General features: G+C 37.5%; 1 pseudogene; it reads right to left on the bottom strand.

The window, feature by feature from the left end:
• Positions 1 to 1238: 1238 nt before the first annotated feature.
• On the bottom strand, positions 1239 to 6929 carry LOC134474666 (zinc finger protein 431-like; annotated as a pseudogene).
• Positions 6930 to 15476: the final 8547 nt, after the last annotated feature.

The following is a 15476-nucleotide window of genomic DNA, read 5'->3' on the forward strand; positions in this document are numbered from 1 at the left end:
AGAGGCTTTCCAGACTCCTCTCAGGTAGACCTAAAGCTTTCTCAATTTGCACAATTTCAGTGCCGGACCAGAGTCACCTCTGCTCAGCTGGATGCACACCTTCTGGTCCCCAGAGGTGGTAGTTGGGCCCTGGGCGGGAGAGGCGGCAGCAGGGCTGGCCTCCTCTCTGCTGGACGCTCACCTTCCGGTCCCCAGCGGTGGTAGTTGGGCCTTGGGCGGGAGAGGCGGCAGCATGGCTGGCCTCTGCTCAGCTGGATGCGCACCTTCCAGTCCCAGTGGTTGTAGTATGGGCCCTGTGTGGGAGAGGCAGCAGCAGGGCTGGCCTCCACTCAGCTGGATGTGCACCTTCCAGTCCCCAGGGGTCCTAGTATGGGCCCCGGGTGGGAAAGGCAGCAGCAGGGCTGGCCTCAGCTCAGCTGATATATAAGTAAACCTATTAACTAGTGATTTCTTACTGTATTTTTTTCTTGAAATTATGTAGTATGTGTACAGTTTTACTGCTGTGGTTTTTTATTTCCTTTATTTTTTGTCTTTAATCAAACCTGGAATGGATATCTTTTATTTATTTATTTATTTGGTACTGGAGATCAAACAAATGACCTCACACTTGCCAGAAATGTGCTTAAACCATTGAGCTAAATCCCCAGCCCCCCAGTGTATATCTTTTACATCTTGTCATCTTCAGAGTAGTTGCCTCTACTCTTGGACTTGATACCAGCAAGCAAAGCAAATGTGAATAAAATCAGTCAAGGCCAAATAGCATTCAAACAAACCAGCTTCAAAGAAGATCAGTCATAGAAGACAATGTAAGTAATACCGGGTTTCAGTTTAAGTTAATAGGAAATTATGGATAGTTACCATGGTATAACCTGCTGTTTTGGGGTTATCTCTCTGTGTGCTCAAATCTAATATGAATAGACAGACCAGAACAAAATATAATCAAACTAAACAGAGCAATAAGACTACCGTAGCTTTTAAATCCTGATACACTTTTAACAATGTCCTCTACCTTCTTTTATTAGGCAATTCACCTTTCTCCTTCTCAGGGTGCTATTATTCACTGTTCAGAGTGATATTAGTCTAGTCTCTTATGCTCAATTTGAGCATACATAAAGAGAAAGACAGCTATTATGAAGAGAATGAGAGACATTATCGTAGTCATTTTCAACTTCCTCAAAATCGGTCTTGAAGACCCAAAAAGCCTGCATCATTCTATAATTATTTGTTTAGATTTATAGTGTTCCGTATATATTTAATGCATGTGAAGATGGGAAAAACTATTTTGAAGAAAACTGGAGACAGTAAGATAGACAGTGAACATCTCCAGTGGACTTGCTTTGAAATCTGTGTTTCCTTAACTTGTTTTCTTATGAACTGTTATCTTCTGTTTTGTCATGTTTAATTTTACACTCTTTAAGAAAAATACAAGTGTGTAAGACAGATAAGCATATTAATAAGTTTTTGTTTGATCATAGAGGTGAACTGTTCGCAGTGTCATTATTGGAATATCACTTTGTGTGCTTTAATTTTATAACTTGAACAACTACTTCAAAGATGACAATATGTAACAAATCAACTAGTGATTTCTTATTATTTTTCTGAAATTCTGTATTATTTCTATACATTTTTCTGTTTTTTTCTCTTTAAATAAACAACATTAAAGTTTGCAAAAATATAAAATATTTAAAGACAAAATATTAAGTACATAGACACTATCCATACTTGAAATTGAAAAGCCCATTTTAGTTTACCATGTTTAATTACAAGATACCATGTTGAAGCACAAAGACACTTTAAAAAATCTAAAGAGGTACAAGTGATTAACTGAAAACCATACAACATGTACACTTGAGTAGAGATTCTCAGATTTGTCATTTCTGTAAAATTGTGAAGAAATATTGACATCAAAATTCTTTATTGATTATTTCTTCAGGTCTCCTAGGGATTTTTAAAGTAAACTTAGATCTACACTGTCTGAAGAGTGATGTTTTTTCTGTGTATTTAACAACAAACATGGATTGCCATATTTCTCACATTGTTAATCCACATAGGATGCAGTGAGCCCTTTCAGATATGTAACAATGATCATGTGTGCTGAGGGTTCCCATAACACTTAGAATTTATTGCTTGTGTGAGTTTTTTCACTTATTTCACTTACAATATGGCTGCTGAAAGTGTCTCTACTTGCTTCCATAGTCAATGGATCTTCCCAGTGTGAATTCTTTCACTATGCAGTAAAAGCTTTGCCACATTTTTATATGCATAGGGTTTCTCATCAGGGTAAAGTCATTGATGTATTTTACAATATCCATATGTGATGAAAGCTTTCCCATATTTGTCACATACACAGGGTTTCTCAACAATGTAATTTTTTTCATGTTTTGGACAATGAGCATTTCTGCTGAAACCTTTCCCACATTCCTTACATATATAAGTTTTCTTTCCAGTGTGAAGATTTCATGCATCATGCAATATGTACGTGTGCTCAAAAATTCTCATGATACTTATATACACTGGTTTTATCTTGAGTGTGAACTTTCATGTTGCTTACAATGTACATGTTGGGTAAAGGTTTTCCCACATTGCTTACATACATAGGGTTTCTCTCCAGTATGAATTCTTTCATGTTGCTTACACTGTCCATGTTGGGTAAAAGCTTTCCCACATTGCTTACATACATAGGGTTTCTCTCCAGTGTGAATTCTTTCACGTTGCTTACAATGTCCAGAGATGGTGAAACATTTTCCACATTGCTTACATACATAGGGTTTCTCTCCAGTGTGAATTCTTTCATGTTTCTTACAATATCCCTGTGTTAAAAGCTTTCCCACATTGCTTACATACATAGGGTTTCTCTCCAGTGTGAATCCCTTCATGTTTCTTACAATCTGCCCGTGTATTAAAAGCTTTCCCACATTGGTTGCATACATACGGTTTCACTCCAGTGTGAATTCTTTCATGTTCCTTACACTGTCCATGGGTGGTAAAAGCTTTCCCACATTGCTTACATACATAGGGTTTCTCTCCAGTGTGAATTCTTTCATGTTTCTTACAATATCCCCGTGTGTTAAAAGCTTTCCCACATTGCTTACATACATAGGGTTTCTCTCCAGTGTGAATCCTTTCATGTTTCTTACAATAGGCCCGTGTGTTAAAAGCTTTCCCACATTGGTTACATACATAAGGTTTCACTCCAGTGTGAATTCTTTCATGTTCCTTACACTGTCCATGGGTGGTAAAAGCTTTCCCACATTGTTTACATACATAGGGTTTCTCTCCAGTGTGAATTCTTTCATGTTGCTTACAATATCCCTGTGTGTTAAAAGCTTTCCCACATTGCTTACATACATAGGGTTTCTCTCCAGTGTGAACCCTTTCATGTTTCTTACAATCTGCCCGTGTGTTAAAAGCTTTCCCACATCAGTTACATACATACGGTTTCACTGCAGTGTGAATTCTTTCATGTTCTTTACACTGTCCATGGGTGGTAAAAGGTTTCCCACATTGCTTACATACATAGGGTTTCTCTCCAGTATGAATTCTTTCATGTTGCTTACACTGTCCATATTGGGTAAAAGCTTTCCCACATTGCTTACATACATAGGGTTTCTCTCCAGTGTGAATTCTTTCATGTTGCTTACACTGTCCATGTTGGGTAAAAGCTTTCCCACATTGATTACATACATAGGGTTTCTCTCCAGTGTGAATTCTTTCATGTTTCTTACAATATCCCTGTGTGTTAAAAGCTTTCCCACATTGCTTACATACATATGGTTTCTCTCCAGTGTGAATCCTTTCATGTTTCTTACAATATCCCTGTGTGTTAAAAGCTTTCCCACATTGCTTACATACATAGGGTTTCTCTCCAGTGTGAATCCTTTCATGTTTCTTACAATCTGCCCGTGTATTAAAAGCTTTCCCACATTGGTTACATACATAGGGTTTCACTCCAGTGTGAATTCTTTCATGTTCCTTACACTGTCCATGGGTGGTAAAAGCTTTCCCACATTGCTTACATACATAGGGTTTCTCTCCAGTGTGAATTCTTTCATGTTGCTTGCAATATCCCTGTGTGTTAAAAGCTTTCCCACATTGCTTACATACATAGGGTTTCTCTCCAGTGTGAACCCTTTAATGTTTCTCACAATCTGCCCGTGTGTTAAAAGCTTTCCCACATCGGTTACATACATACGGTTTCACTCCAGTGTGAATTCTTTCATGTGCCTTACACTGTCCATGTGTGGTAAAAGCTTTCCCACATTGCTTACATGCATAAGGTTTCTCTCCAGTGTGAAATCTTACATGAACCTTACAATACGCACGTGTTTTAAAAGCTTTCCCACATTGCTTACATACATATGGTTTCTCTCCAGTGTGAATTCTTTCATGTTGCTTATAATGTCCAGATTTGGTGAAACCTTTTCCACATTGCTGACATACATAGGGTTTCCCTCCACTGCAATATTTTTTCTGTATCTGAACATTGTGGTGTGTTTCTGCTTCTTTCACATTCACATTACCTTCTGCAGTACAAAGGAATACTTCTTTACACTGATTCCAAGATGTATGTCCATAGGACTTCCCTAGCTTGTCATTTCTGTAAAGAAAAACATCACATATAGGATTGATAACCATATTACTAAGCTTTTTTTTTGGAGAGTTGAACAAAACTGTTTGCAGTCTCGCTGTTTGAATCCCCACTTCATATGTTTCACTTTTGTATTTGATTAACTATTTTTATGAACACCATATATAATCATCATCTTGCGATTCCTTACTGTTTATTTTCACTTTGAAACTAGTATTATTTCTACTTATTGTGTTTTGTTTAGTCTTTACTTACATTAAATTAAAAAAAAAGAAAAATTGACAGTGAAATGGTTCTTGGTTTAATGACTGCATTAATGTCGTTCTGTTTTTAATGGCTGCTAAGAAATTTGCAGTCTCCCTGTTTGAATGTCCACCTTGTGTTCTTTGATACTGTGATTTGAGGAACTATTTTCAAGAAAATAGTGTGTAATCTACTAGCAGGTAATTTCTTACTGTTATGGTTTTTTCTTTTGTTTTGTTTTGTTTTGTTTTGTAGTTCTGTATTGCGTGTACCCTTACGCCGCTTTGGTTTGTTTTGTGTTTTTCTCTTTTTCCTCTTAAATAAAAAAAAAAAAAAAAAAAAAAGAAATTCTGATCATGAAGCAACAGAATGGCCTTGTAAGATATGTTGAAAACAACCATTCTCAAAAGACTGGTACACATTTGGAAATCTTAAAAGTTGGTACCTTTTGAAATGCAGAATCTTTAGCTTCACTTTGGGCATGGGTACATATGTGTATCACATACAGATCATTCTGATATGTTTCCCCATCACAATCTCCCTTCTGTCCTTAACCTGTAGTTCCCTTTTCCATATGGTCAGTCTTACTTTTCTCTATCAACTCTCTTTCATTTGATTCCACAGTTTTATATTTTGGTTTCTCATCTAAAAGAAACCCTGTGACCTTTTATGTTTTATAGCTGACCTATTTCACTGAATTGCTGGGAGAAAGACCCATCTATTTCTTATGGCAAATGACATTATACTATTTATTTTTTGAGATTATATAACACACTTTTTTCTTTTCCATGCTGGGAATGAGCAACAGGTATTAGCATAACATCTATAGCTTTTTTAAAATCTGTTTTTAGAGATTTTCACTGATCATTAAGCTGTGAAGTTTGAACTTGAATTTGCCATTCTGCAAAATCTGATTCCTAGTTTGCTGGGTTTACAAGAATGCACAATCACAGAGTCTATTAATATTTTTCTTCTCCAAAAATCCAGTGATAGATCACTAAGCTTCTTCAAGGCCTGATCTGTTATAACTTCATTTGCATTGTATATGAGTAAGCATGTATCTAAATTTTATGCAGATTTTGAGTTTTTAAAAATATATCCAGGACAAGTATGAGGGGATCAATTTCTAGAGAAAACTGCATACTGATATTCAGAAAGAGTGCACTAACATTCCAACAGATTACTAAGAATTTTAATCAGAATGGCTGATTCTCTAGAGCATGGCTTAGAAACATGAGCACTCCATTTTATTTCAAATTCTATTGCAATCTTAGTAATTTTTAGATCATGAATGTGTGGTATTCACATGTATACATGAGTAGAAAAACTGAAGGCAGAATATCATAACTCAAAGTGTATGCCTTTCATACACATCTATATACAATGTCATATGTTTTCATGATTTAATTCCCTCATTATACATACCCTAGCTTATACATCTTTAGAGAATATTGCTGCCATTAAATTGAATGGTGCCTCATTTCTTTGGCTGCCATTCTTCTGCTTACTGATTACTCAGGAACATTCCTTCTCCTTGTGAGTGCGAATTACCTTAAGTATCTCCAGGAAATCTTGCATTGTTTTTTAGCTTCCTGGATATCCACAAATCCTCCTGAATTGTAGACATAGAAATACCAGTGCTCATTAGAATAATATATACAAATTAATAGATTTTGTGTAGAGTTGTGATATAATGGGTCCAGATCTGAGCTATTTTAAAAAATATTTTCACATTCTTTTAATGAAACAGCACTAATGAGCAACAAACAATATTCTGACAGCATGAGTGACAAAAGTATTTCATCCTTACCTATTGCAGCCAAGTTCCTAAAGGTTTCGCCCATCACATCTCTGTAGAGGTTCTTTTGGATGGACTCAGCAAACCCCACTCCTCATTGCTGAAGTTCACAACCACATCCTCAAAGGTCACTGCCTCCTAAAGGATCATACATGTATTTCTCAAAGGAAGGTTGAGCTCCCAGGTTTGAGATATCTTAAATTCTTGCCTACAAATCTGAATCTCAAAAGGCTGAGACAGGATGGCTTTGGTGAGTTCAGGGCAATTCTAGGTTTCATAGGGTGTTCAAATACAGCTGATATACATACAGAAAGCTTGTCTCAATAAAACAAAACTAAACTTACATAAAACCAAACAAAATAGCTGAATGAAGACTGATTTCTTCAAATTTAAATCCATGTCTTGGTCATTAATTTTGTATATACACACATTTTTGAAGACAGCAAATTTGATGCTAGATTGCAACTCACTGCTAATGTAACAGTGAAATAGGAGCACTGATTCTTGTGCTGAGTCACTGCAAGGTTCCCTGTGTACTGTCTCTAAAGCAGACCTCATAGTGAGAAGCCTGCAGGACCAGCATTCACAAAGCACAGAAGCAGATAAATATCCCATCAATCAACTGGGAAGCCAAGCAAGCACCTCCCTTCCCTAGTAAGTGGTGGCGGTGTGGCAGACGGCAGCCCATCCAGGGCATGAACCAGCAGCAGCTCCTGAGATCTATGCCATGCTGGAATTTAGGACACTGTGAATCCAAGCAAGCACCACCTCTCCCTCATAAGTGGTGGTGGTCTGACAGACTTCAGCCCTTTCAGGGAAAGAACCATCAACAGCTCCTGAGATCTGCGCCATATTGGAACTTAGGACGCTGTGAAACCAAACAACCAGCCAGTCTCCCTACTAAGCAATAGTGAACCTACTGATGCACGGGATAGAATCAAACATCGCACTTCCCCTACCCATCTTCTCCTGTCACCCCCACCGCTGTTAGCAAATGGGAATCACAAATCTGAGCGTCTTCTGGGAAGTTGAAAATAACAAATAAGGGGGACTTCCTTCTACTATCTCTTTGAAGGCAAATATATTTATTACTGTTTTGCTCTATTGTGAATCATGGTATTGCTCTATTCAATGTTCTCTTTTGATGAGTTCTATAATGTTCTGTATTTCATCTCATTTTGATATATGTGATTGAAGAACAATTATTATAAAGATAACAAAATATACGTGATACCTATTACTGTTATCCCAGTAACCTGTTGTGAAGTTGTGTACCAATTTCACAGTATGATCTGAGTTTGCCTTATTGTGCCTTGTTCTGTTGTATTTTACCAGTTTCAAAATTAAAAAAAAGAAAAAAAAATCTCATCAATCACTTTGATAGACTATAGATAATGTCTCCTCAAATCTCATTTAGGCCAGTGAATACTTTGTTCTTAATATACTTCAGCAGCATTTTGAAACATGAATTTGGTTTCATAGAACAAAACATAAATAACATCCAATATGGTACATAAATAATAACACAAATGTTAGTGGAAAACAGCTGTATTTTAAAAATATGTATAAACAATGAAACCAGGACCAAGCTGTAAATTATAGCTCACTGTCACCCAGTGATCACTGTCCATTCAGATATAAGAAGTATATCTTGGGAGGCTGGTGAAGGAGTTCTTCCTTGAATTTGGGGTTATCCTAAGTCGCAGAGCTGTCTAAAATAGAGAAACCCTGACTGAGACACCCCACAGACAAAGTGAAACTTGAAAAGAGACTGCATAAGACAGCTTTGGTTTGTTTTTAAAAACTACAGCCATATAATAAAGAAAAATTCCAACAATATTCAACACTTTCTGACAAACAATGTGGATATCTTCCATACTACAAAGAAAATACTTTCATAGTTGGGTATTTAGCTCAGTGGCATCACCGCTCACCTGGAAAGCATAGGTCATGAGTTCAATCCTTGGAACAAAAAAAATCCAAATTTTACCTTCATGACACTGGGGCATAAATATGATAATCCAAATTAGATCTCAAGCATGGAACACAAAATTCATGGGTTGACAGGGATGTGAAATGCTGATTGTTGCCAAAGCTGGTGTTGACCACCTCAAGGAAGCAATCAAAACCCAACTTTACTTCATACTTACTCTAAGAACTACCTGACTTTCAGTGAAGACCCTCTCTGTTGTATGTCCTGCTATTGGCTTCCTGCATCCTGTCAATCACTTCCACATTCTTTCCACACTTCTCTGATCCATTCTCAGCAGAAAACCCTTTATGCCTAACTATTGATATCACTGCAAAATTTCTATTTAAGGTTTCTCCTTTACACCACTTAATAAAGTCCATTGAAGAGAATTTCCATATTTAAACTGTCTATGAACCACCAAGCTACTAAATCAGCTCTCAATTCAGAGATGACACCCCTATTCCTTTCCATTCAGTAGGATATCATGTATAAATGTCCATGCAAATGCCTAAATTTCAGCATTTTCGATGAGAATTTAACAGGTAGACCTTTCTGGAATTTGTCCTATACAAATTTTTACCCTGGCCTTGATAACACTTTCATATTTGCTTCATTTTTCTCAGACTTCAAAACTCTATGGCTGTTCTCACAAACCTAGTCTGTGAGCAAGGGTGCCACATAAATAATTAAGTATGTTCAGAAATTATTTTGCACTGTTCTGTATAACACACAGGAGTTCACCAGGTATTTGGGAAGCCTTCCTCTACTGAAGCACATTACTACACATCTCTGAATTCTCAGGACCTTTGCCACCACCTGTCATGAGGATGGAAATATGAGAACATACTATAAATTTAGCAGATCACTATAAATACAAAAAAGCCAAAGTTTAAGTTGAGCCATTGTGACGATGAGGCCCTGCATTACAGGCATTATTGAACTTTGGACATTCCAGATCTGCTACTCTGAGGAAAGAGAGCAGAGACCTAGCTCATTACTGCTCTATAAGCTACAGAAAGCATCATAGTTAGGGTCTTCCCAAGGTCCTTCCAATGCCTAAGATTGTGGAGTTACCAGGCCAGCAGTGAATTTCAAAGATGATACTTCAGTCTGCTGCTGTCAGGGTGGGGCCAGGGTTTTTGGGACCCCAAATCACCCTTGCCAACAGCAAGAGGCAAAAGGGACAGTGAATGACCCATGGCCAATCCTGGAGAACCTCAGGAGCTAAAGCTAACTAAATACCTGAGGCTTCAGACACTGAAAATACTCCTAAACACTTGTATCTGGTTTCACCCAATCCACCCTATTTCAGGGTTCCCATCCACAACCTCACCATCCCATGGCTCCAGGATCTCTCAGGTTCTTTGCTAATGAGGCCACAGGACACTGAAAGTACTAAATGAGATCCTGCAAGCGTTTTGCTACCAGTATTATACTCAGAACAGGTAAATCATGATGAGACATCAGAAGAGACAGAAGTCACAGCCAGCAGTGCCTCGCCTCATTGGACAGTTCATATAGCCTGCACCTTCATCACTGATTGACTCCTGCTCTACTGCCCTCCTTCTGAGACAAGAATAAACAGGGAAAGTAACCCCTCCCTGCAAGAGAGGATCCCAAATGATAGACTGTAGTGCAGAGGCTTCTGGAGCTGCCATTCTTCTACAGTGGTGAACTCAGCTCGACAGAGGAGTGTTCGTACTGAAGAGCTTTTCCTCAGGCTTTTAATTTTCAAATCCATTTTATTTCAAGGAAAAAAGAATGCATCAACTAAAATTAAATTTCAAAACATGTCAATCAGGAGGCAACACTGGTATATACATTGCACATTGACATCCCCAGATCATTCCCATAGAGCACAAGACATCTATAATCATTTTTCCAAACAGTACTGTTATAGGCACCTGAGTTACTGACACCTCATGCTATGGGCCAAGTCTGAATACAAATGATAAGCAAATTCATCCATATCCTAAGGATTGATATTCTAAATAGTTCCCTAGCACTCTGAGGAAGTCAGGAGTCACCATTCAAAGGAATGTATCCTGTTAAAGACTGACATTCTACGTAGTTCCTGTCATCCTGATGACCTCAGTAGTCCCCCTCCCAAACCCATAAGGGAAGTCACAGCTGCCTAAGAATGCCTTCTTTCTATGTGACTCCCTTCCCACTGTGTTCCCAATTTAATCAACTTTACCTGAACTTATAATCTTATTGGCTACCTTAGCTCTGTCCCATCTTATGCCCATCTGCATTGTGAGTTCCTAGTTTTCCCCACCTTAAACTCATTTCACCACATGATTTTACTCTATAAAGATCCCTAGAAAGGACAGTGTTTGGCTACCTGCTCAGGACCCCTTCTCGGTCTCAGGCAGCTTTCTTTCTCTCAATAAGTATATTCTTCTGTTAATTTCTGTTGTTCCTAAAATTCAGACTTTGACTTTACAGAACAAAAACCTCATATCAGACATAGCATACCTGGAGATTGATTTTGCTATGACAATATCAGTATAAACTTTTCTCTTTCTGAAAGTCAGAGAAATCAGTTGTAGTTTATATTACACAATGTTGAACTCACCTTGCCAGGGATACTTGCATTGAAGGACTTGATCCCTGCCTTTAAGTGCTTCTTCTTTTTCTGAAAGTGAACTGATCTGTAATTTTGGTTATGTTATCGACAATGCATTAAGGAATTGACTCAAAATATTTCTTATGAATGGTTAGCCACCAGCCATGGAGAAAGACAGATAACAAACATGTTTTATTTTGATTTCTTCATTCTAACCAAAGGATGTACTTCAAATAGCTTTGCCCTTCAAACAATTACAGGACCTCATGGTGGTAGTTCAAAGTGGAAGAAGGTGAAATCAGGGATGCTTACTCATATGGCCACTTCCTCTTTTCTCCTTGATTACAACATCCTCTTTCTTTCCCAGGGGCCTAAAGAAAATTCCCATTAGCTCCTAGCATGACATCAATGTCCCCTCCTAGCACCACATCCAGTCAAAAGTCACATATACCCCATAACCCCAAAGTCAGTCAGAAAAAAATAAAAGCCAAGCCCTTCGTGGCTGTGGGCTTGTCTCCACATTCTTTAAATAAAAGGCCACTTTTACATTCTTACATTCACCTTCTCTATTGTGCTAAGCTACCTCCTCAGTAATCTCAGTAATCTAACCCACTTTAAAGCATTTTCACCACATGATTTTATTCTATAAAGTCCCTATAAAAGACAGACTCCTTTGCTATCTGCTCAGAATCCCTCCTGTTTCTCTCAGACAGAAGCTTTCTGATAGGATTTTTGGTGTAGTAAAGAAGAGAATATAAAGTCAAAATGGCCTTTATTCTAAGAATATGGAGAGAACCCCATGACCACTGGGAGTCTGGCTTTTTCTTTTGGAAGTGTGTGGGTGGCATACATATAGTTTTTGACTTGGGTGGTGCTTAAAGGTGGCATTGCTGATATGCAAGTAGCTGATTGAGATTCTTTTCTGGCCACAGGTCAGTTGAATAGGGAAAAGGAAAGTGACTTCCAGGTAAAAGTCCGCTGGTTCCACCTCTCTCTCCCAAAATGTCCTATTTAGAGCAAAATACTTTCACTTTCTCTCTCTCAATAAATATATTCTGCTCTTCAACTCTGTTGTTCCTAAAATTCATTCTTGCACTTTAGAGAATACAAACTCATACCAGACATAGAAGCTCAGAAATTACATTCCACTTTATCACGGTATGTTTGCCTGTATTTCTAACTAACTCAGCTGTCTGTAACTTTAAGAATTGTTTATCAATTTGACTTTGAGTAATTGTAGCAAATAAATGTTCTTAATGGATATAGGGAAATATATCATTAAATTGAAAAAATTTTTATCACAGTTTTTCTAGCTAGCATCAGCCAACATTTTCAACTTTCAAATATGTGGGAAAACAAAAACTAAAAACAACTCAGAAAATAGCAATCCTATAGGGGACAGTACATCATTCACTGTAATTGCCATGTTATCTGCAGGTATTTCACAGACCAAAAAAGAAACATTGAGCCTCTTAATTAACAAGCATAAGTTTCAATAAATGTGCTCACAGCACTGCATCATTGATAACTGTGAATTTTTTTTGTATGAGGGATTGAACTCATGACCTTGTGCTCTCCAGGCAGCTCCTTGTATCACTGAGCTCAATCCCCAGCCCAAACAACTTTAGATACTAAATATGACTATTAACAATGTTTAATTTGCAATTGACATATTTAATTATAAATTTTGTAAACCTACATTTTCACGAATGAAATTATTTTCTTTCCTTGCAGTTTAAATTACATTTTTTTTAGGTACCAAGGATCAAAGTTACAACCTAGCACTTTCCAGGCAGGCATTTCTGCCTGCTGAGCTAAATCCCTGGCCTGTATTAATGAATATTTTTAAATGTATAAACATCAGTTAATTCACTCAAATACTACTTTTAGCACAGGATGTCAATGCAGAGAGAAATTGATATACAATCAGAGAGGAACTGGAACCTCAAAGAGTCAATGCAAAAAACTAAATACAACAATCACTGCTACAGGCACAGGTAAAGAAAGCCAGAAATGAAGATGAAGATGCAGTGACCAGGTCTACATACTCCTGCAGAGAAAAACAATAGCTTGAAATGTACTACAGTTACCACAACCTCCTCCAGGAAGTTCAGATAGGCATCAATTACCATACTCAACGACCAGAACAACTTCACTCTCGTTCCCACAAAATGCCTTGGCTCTTTCCACATAACTTTTCTGGCTGATTTGTTTCCCTGATGAATAATATTAGTTAAGCAGCTATAAGCTTATAGGTTGATAGTAATCTGAGACACACACTGTACCCACATTGTGACTTTCCTGTATAAATGACCCCTGACAATAGGTCTGTGGCCAAAACACTGAAGACCATTCCTGAAAATCCAGGGATATTCTTCTCTCTTTTTTTCTAAGAAAATTTTTGATCTCTTTTGGTTTGTAACTTCTTCACTTCTCAAAGTTGTGAGCCATTAAATTTGGTGCATTTGACATCAAACAGGGCAGGATTATATTTCTCTTATTTCAATCTAAATATGAAATGTCTGTTAAAGGCCATGTTCCAAAGCCTGGATTTCAATCTGCTTGTTTGCCTTGAGCTTAACATTTCCATGAGCTTTTATAAGTCCTCCATTTAGTGAACTGCAAATGTATTGGAGCAAGGAGGTCACTGTTGTGCTGTAGCACTATAGTTGTCATTCCTAAATCTGTGGTTGTCACTTCCTCCTGCATGCCACTACATGGCCTTCCTTCTTCTGAATCATCATTCAATAATTCCCATTTTGCATAAGTCAACTTTCACTCAGCTCTATTATTGATTTTTTTTAAATAGTCTTTCTATCACCTTGGTTGTTTATTATTTTCATTTTAGTTTTTTGCTTTAAAGACATAGTCTCACTTTGGAGTCCTGGCTAGCCTTGCACTCACTATGTAGGTTAGGCTGTCTTTGAATACATGGCCATTCTCCTGTTTCAGCCTCTTCATTGCTGGAGAAAAGAGGTGGGCATTATAGCACATGGCATTTGTCTTTTTCTCCTCTCCTTTAAACTACTATTCTTTCATTTCAGTGGCACTGTCATTTAATCCTGGTGTTTGCTTGTGTCAGTAAAGGTTTCTGAAGCTTGCGTTGAGTTTGTGAACAACAATACAGGAATCCAAGCAACCCATTTGAGAAATGTCAAATTTCATTAGATGGTCTCAGGACTACTTGTACACAGAACCCCCACACCCATTTCAAGATCTAAACAAGAGGCTTTGAACTGGAAAGTTACAGATGTTTTAAAAGACAGAATCACAAAAAGATCCTGTTGGAAATCATTTAGCTAGAATCTTATAATAATTTTTGGATGACAACTGTATTCTGCTTCTTCTGTTGAGCAGGTCAATTTTTTTCTTTGGGTATAGCTCATTTTGCTTTTCTCCTGGGACTTCTACCCTGAGTGATTTTCCATTTTTCAGGGTAAAATACAGGGCACTAGTTAAACACAAAGCTCAAGATGGCATCTATTATGACAAGCTACAACAGGAGCTAAGTTACAAGCCTCAATATTTTCTAGGGTAAAAACACACATATCTATAATCCCAGCACTCAAGAGGCTGACACAGGAATGCTGCTTTGATGTTAGGGCAATTCTGCACTCCATAAGGGGTTCAAATCTAGCTGACATACATAGAGAAAACATGTCTCAATAAAACAAAACTAAACTAAACAAATAAAACCAAACAAAACAGCTGAATGGAGACTGATTTCTTGAAATCTTAATTCCATATCTTGGGGATTAATTTTTTGTATATACACATTTTTTGAGACAGCAAATTTGATACTATATTGCAACTCACAGCTAATGTAACAGCCAAATAGGAGCACTGATTCTTGTGCTGAGTCACTGCAAGAGTCCCTGTGCACTGTCTGTAATGCAGAGCTTATAGTGAGAACCAATAGGCCCAGCATCCATAAAGCACAGAGGCAGACAAATATCTCATCAATCACTCTGATGTACTACCAATGATATCTCTTCAAATCTCAATTAGGCCACTAAGTCCTTTGTTCTTAATATACTTAAGCAGCATTTTGAGATTTCAATTTGGTTTCACAGAACAAAACATAAATAACATCAAATATGATACATAAATAATAACTCAAATGTTAATGGAAAACTGCTGTATGTAAAAAACATATCAACAATGAAACCAAGTGCAAGCTTCAAATTATACCTCAGTGTCAACAAGTGATTACTTTCCACTCAGATAGAAGAAATCTATCTTGGGAGGCTGATGCAGGAGAACTTCCTTGAGTTTGGGGCTAGCCTAAGTTACAGAGCTGTCTGAA

The sequence above is a fragment of the Cavia porcellus genome, unplaced genomic scaffold, assembly GCF_034190915.1.
Source record: "Cavia porcellus strain 051 isolate PalLab524CR breed Dunkin Hartley unplaced genomic scaffold, mCavPor4.1 scaffold_34, whole genome shotgun sequence".
Lineage (NCBI taxonomy): Eukaryota > Metazoa > Chordata > Mammalia > Rodentia > Caviidae > Cavia > Cavia porcellus.